The 6,092-nt window shown below is 36.7% G+C and overlaps 1 long non-coding RNA gene across 1 annotated transcript; it reads right to left on the bottom strand.

Annotated features, from left to right (window-relative positions):
* Nucleotides 1-272: 272 nt before the first annotated feature.
* Nucleotides 273-2,400, bottom strand: LOC106174086 (uncharacterized). The gene is made up of 3 exons (XR_015331204.1): nucleotides 2,234-2,400; nucleotides 704-882; nucleotides 273-404 (listed from the first exon to the last, which is right to left on the bottom strand). It is a non-coding gene; the product is annotated as an uncharacterized LOC106174086 (long non-coding RNA).
* Between the last annotated feature and the right edge of the window lie 3,692 nt (nucleotides 2,401-6,092).

Raw genomic sequence — 6,092 nt, 5'->3', positions numbered from 1 at the left:
TGATGACAAACATAGATTCCAGAATAATTGCTATAACCATTATTTTGCTGGTAAAATAGAATTAATATTTCTGTGATTTGTTTACAATATACTTAAATATTAATCACATATGAACAGTTATTATCCCTTTAAATATAGCATGCTTTTGTTAAATGCACAAGATCATTTTTGTACCACCATAGTTAAAATATCTTGATGCTGCTAGTATGTAATGGTGACCACTTGGAAAGGCAATATCAATTTATACTTGAAAAAGTTATTACTTAAATGTTCATCACCTGTAATTCTCCAGCCCACCAATGTCTTCCAGCTCAAACAAATAAAGGCTGTTTCTCTGTTCTTAGGACAGGCCAGCTGTCTTCTTTCAAAGACCGCAGCCAACCAAGGAATTTGTCCTTCAGCCACTATATATAATGAGTAAAATGCACATGAAAAAGAAATATAACTATTCATTTTATCTTTTGTGCATGCAAGATTAATTGGTTTAACCTGAACAAACTGATGAAAATAAAGTGTGGACCAAAAAAGCACTTAATGAATTTAAAACTACAATACAGTGTAATTAAAACAAATGGAACATAAAAAATAATTTAATTTTAAAAAAGAACTAATTGGCTTTTTTGTCAGAAACACCACTAGAGATGAAAAAGTACTATTGTGACCTGCAAAACAAAGCCAACCCTTCATTTTGTGTACTAGTTACCTGATTACCATGGCTGTCCTGTTTGTAGCTCTTCACAAACCATTCATCCTGAAACTTGCTGTGTCTTCTACAACTAGATGATAAAGGATGTTCCTGCAGCTGCCATTTCCTGTCTATTTCATGTTAACAAAAGATGTCTCCCATGTCCAGCCAGGTAAAGACATCATGCTGTATGGAGACTGGAACTGGAAAAAGTGAATGCATCAGTGAAGGGACACAAATTATATAATTTTTAAAAAATACAGAAACCTGAAATTCTGCAACAGCCAGCAAAATATAAAAAACTACTATATATTGCCAAATTCCCACCTTATATGGTAGATATCAGTGCTGTGGCAAGTGAATGAGACAAGTTAAAAATGTACCTTTCTTTTGTGTACAAGTAATTGGCATCTTATCAATATCATTTGATCAAAGTGAATTAGACAGAACTCTGCCAAATCTGCCTGAATTTGCAAACAAAATTGCCAGACACCTTGTAAAAATCTGGAATAAGTACATCAGTTGTACATAAGTACATCTATTTAAGGGTTTCAGCTTGCATTTCATCAAAACAAATGGTGGCCATGTTGGAGATTTAGAGCAATATTGTCTGCTACACAAGTGCATTATGGGTTGTGTACAACATAAAAATTGTGGGCATTCACAACGGTTAATTGATCATTAGTTCTACGTGAATCAAATATCGCCATATTCCACTATATGAAAGCAGAGCCGCATAATCCGCTGATGGTCTCCCTGCCTCCACACACGCTATCCCTGCAGGAGGCTGGCAATTTAAGCTATAAAAACAATTTAATCCATTTTATGGTGCCTGTGGCAGCAGGGAGACCATCAGCAGATTTGTCAGCTCTGCTTTCATGTAGAGACTGCCATATATGATCTGAAGATCAGTAGAACCAAGGATCATCTGTTGTGAATGCCCTCGCTGTTCTGTACACTTCCTGTGATAGTTTACTAAGCAAAATGGTGAATTACTGCAAGGTACTTGATCAAGAGAAGAAATAATACTTTAGACACCCTGCAGTGGTAACAATTAAGCCAAGGTTTAGGACCAAAACATAATGATAAACTTTTAATCAAGACTTTTTGAACATTTGTAAAACTATTTTAAAAACAAAAAAACAATGGAGTAAGACACCACATAACTGACTTAGACTGTTTAGAGAAAACATATGAAAATCAAAGCCCAAACTTAAGCAAAGTATTTTCGAATGGGATGCATACTTCATAAAAACTACCCAGCATTGGGTGGAGAACGTTGTTTTAATCATTGATGTGTTGAAATACACAGACAGGATTCAACTGCTAAACTACAGATAGAGCTTTTTTATTTTTATCTCAGATGGTTCCAGAAATTCCAATCTACCGTATAACATTTATGACAATAGGATCATCGGACCCCTTTCTCTGTCCTCTAGCTCTTGTCTCTAGCTCCTTCCTTGCCTCGATCTCTCTGAAAACCCCGCCCAACTGTCGCTTTCAACTCCCAAGACTTTCGGTAGCAGATCACTACAACAAACTACTCACCTTTCTGTCATCAAAAATCCTGAAATGTCCTACTGCTTCATATCAAACGTTTCTAGTAAATCGTAAATATATATCTGGTCCTTGGCATAACGTTATTTCATAACGTGTAAAGTGTTCCCGCGACGCTGCACGTAGGTCAAAGAAGGTCCGCAGTGAATACTTGATCACAATTTCGTACATCCGGTCATATGCATATTATACCTAGCGCGCCTTGGTAGTCTTGCTCTGCTCTGTTAAAAATATATTTTGAAATTTCATTTAGATATTGATCGAAAATATAATTATTACATAAAATACCATTCTATTCTCTCTCTCTCTCTCTCTCTCTCTCTCTCTCTCTCTCCTTTTTTTTTTGCTGCAATTTTCTGGATCTCAACTGCAACTTTCTGGATGACAACGTTCAAGCAAAAACATCGTGACACGTGTAACATACGAACGTATACAGTGTATATGGAATGATGAAATTCATTGCTCCTTTCTCTTCAATCTATATTTTAAATACAATTTTATCCACTAAAACTAAAATGTTCGTGATATTATATCAAGTATTTTATAGGCCTACGATAAAATGCCTTTTTTTCTTATGTGGTTAGTAAATCTCTAAATTCAGGGGACATACTATTAGTAGGCTATAGCCACGTTACATGTATAGGCCTATAGTCATAAAAAAGTACTGTAAAAAGCGGCAACAGAGAAGTTTTTCTAACACAATTCGTTTGTTGTAGGCATAATTTTTCAAAATAATTTTAATCATTTAAAAATGATATAAAATCTTTTTACAACAGCCTGATGCGATACGATTTTTTTCTGTTTTTAAACACAGTACGGTTTAAAATATGTGCTGCTAGCGCTGTGATACAAAATGTAGGCCTAGGATTTTTGGTCTCTCTCTAATACAGTGTGCTTAAAATATGTGCACAGAGTAGCTACGTATATACAGTACATCTCTTGACTTCTTTCGTCCCAAATGTACCCATTAAATATGATTAGCACAGGTGTTGTCCAGATTTTCGTGTGCATCGAAAGACTTACTTAAGAAAAACAGACAAAATGCTAGGATTATTTATCATCAACGCACGCGGAGTTAAAATGCGTGATAGAGGGCAACGTCTTGGAGATTATGTAACAATAAAACAAGAATAATATTCGTTGACATATTCATTGTCTCTATTAAATTCTTTTTAAAAGTGTTTAAGTTTTTATGAACTTCGGCATGACAATAGTCTTTGCCTTATGTCGTGTATGCATCCTTTTAACATGGTGATTATTTGTGCTGTGGTGGTGCTTAATGCGAGTTTTACGTTTTTTCACAGGACGTAGGCCTAAGACAGCCTTTTTTTCTCTATCGTTTTCTTATTTTATTTATCATTTATGAATTCTATTGCTGTGCATAGCTACCAATTATCTACGTTTGTAGAAAGTCTCTGGCAGTGAATCGCGAACTGTTGCACATTAAATATATTGCAAACTTATTTCAGCATATGAATCAATAAAATATCAGACAACTTTTATGAAAAATAAACTGAACTTTAATTTAATTTGAAGATTCTTTTGTCTATTATCATTTCGAATTTACGTTAAATATCGGCACGTTCATCTTCATCACCATCATACTTCAGACGCAGTCCGAAGCGCGAAGTTCAAACAGTGCATACCAAAACCGTGAATATGAGTGCTAACAAGGCAGTTGTTACCTGAAAATCACAAATTTTACTTTTCAGAATTATTACAAGAAAAAGTAATGAAAAAGAACGAAAGCAGATTCAAGAATAATTTTTAATATAAAATGGAGTATGAACGATAAAAGCAGCTTCAAGCAAGTTGAATTCCGGCTACACACTCAAGATTTTAAAGACAATACGACTTAAAGCGCGTCACAATTAATTCTTTAAATGATATCGGTACCCTGACAAGGCAGGGCAGGGCTACGTGAAAACGATATACAACCTCTCCTACACATACACTAAACTTACACACGCACACACACACACACGCACACACACACACAGACCAGAACGAAGGAGGGAGGGGGGGTAGTAGACTATAGCCAAATCCAATGCTTGAAGTTGTAGGCCTACGCCAGTTCACTGTTTGTCCTAGCTAAATCATCACAAAATGAAAAAAAAACGAAACAGATCAAAATTATGGGCCTGAATGTGCAGACCAGCATAATCAACAACTGTGGGCTTGGAAACAAAACTGCTCCTCCCCGTTGTCAGGTCTATCTTTTAAAATAAATTGTTTTATTGTATAAAATATAACATGTATAAAACCATAGACTACGGTCGAATAATCTAGCTGTGTGTACACACACTGGACAAAAGAAGTGTCACCCCCTACCTCAGAGTAATAAAAGTAGGCAGATCTTGGGTACTTATAATGCCTGGTCTACTTATAATGTGACTAATGAGTATAAAACCGCTATATCATGGAATTGTATTGTTGGTCTTGTACATGTACAGCAAATGTTATTCCTGTCTTCCTCCAATATGGCAAGATACAGGCAATTATCTAACGGTTATAGGTGCAAGTTATTAACCTGAAGAGGCGGAATATAAGCAATGTCAGAATATCGATACAATTGAATTGTTCAGTCAGAACCGTGCAGAGGGTCTGGTCTCGGTATAGAAACACTGGATCAAGAGACAAATTGCCTCTGATGGGTCGTCCAAGAAAAAAATACTGGCCGTGAAGACCGACGACTGATTTTGATGTCCAGGTTGTCAAAGTTCGACACTGCTTGTCAGTTGACAACACAGTGGAACAATTTCACACATAAGAATGTGTCTGTGAAAATTGCTAGGCGTCGGTTACATGCTCTGAGAGTGTACAGCAGGGTAGCAAGACTGAAACCTCTTATATCGTTACAAAACAGGCAACGTAGAGTAAACTAGCGTCAACAGGATCTGGAACTGGACAGTTCATGACAATTGGTCCTATATATATTTTTCTGATGAGTGTCGCTTTGGTCTGACCTCTGATGACAGACGGGTACTATGCTGGCAAACTGCTGGTAAAGCATTTGAACCACATGCACTGAATTTTCGAACCCGGAGCAGCATATTCATCATGGTGTGGGACTGCATCAGCATCCATGGCTTGGGCGAATTGATAGTGGTTAATGGAAACATGAATCACTAGAAATATATCGATGTTTTGGAGTCAGGCTTGCTACCATCTATTACTAACATGTTTGGTGACAGGAATTATCCATTTGTTCACCAGGATGACAATGCTCCTTGTCACAGGCCCAGAGCAGTTGAGGATTGGTTTGACCAACAGGACATTCGCAGGGTGATGTGGCCTGCCCAGAGTCCGGATACAAACATAATAGAAAATGTGTGGAATGATATGTCAAAACTTTGGACAAATGCCCGTCTAACCAGGAGAGAAACTCTGTTTTATTCAGTGTTTCATGCTTGGACCAGCATAAGCCCTGAACGCATCAGACAATTATATGAAACCTTGCTTCGTAGACTGGCACCTATTATTAGGTCACGTGGCTATGCCACTAAGTACTAATTTTGGACTTGAAACTGCATATTTTGGTAGAATGTATATTTTGTTCTCATTTTGTGATTTTTTGTGAAATTTGATGTTAATAAAATGATACCAGGAGCATATCATTCCACAGTCATTTATCTCCCCCATAGTATTGGCTCAGTAGGGGTGACACTTCTTTTGTCCAGTGTGTGTACTAGGCTACTGTGCATGAGCCCAAAAATTATGCTACAGTATATTTAAAATAGAAATATCAAGACTTCTTGAACAAGAACAGTAACAATTATATCCGATATAATTCTCTGCTTTCACACAGCTTTCACACTTCTATACACCCTGAGTGTTGGAGGTGGCTTGC

Source organism: Lingula anatina, chromosome 9 (assembly GCF_051362555.1).
Source record: "Lingula anatina isolate TDL-2025a chromosome 9, LinAna3.0, whole genome shotgun sequence".
In the NCBI taxonomy this organism is placed as follows: Eukaryota; Metazoa; Brachiopoda; class Lingulata; order Lingulida; family Lingulidae; genus Lingula; species Lingula anatina.
Note: the sequence above shows the minus strand (reverse complement) of the source record. Positions and strands in the feature narration are given on the sequence as shown.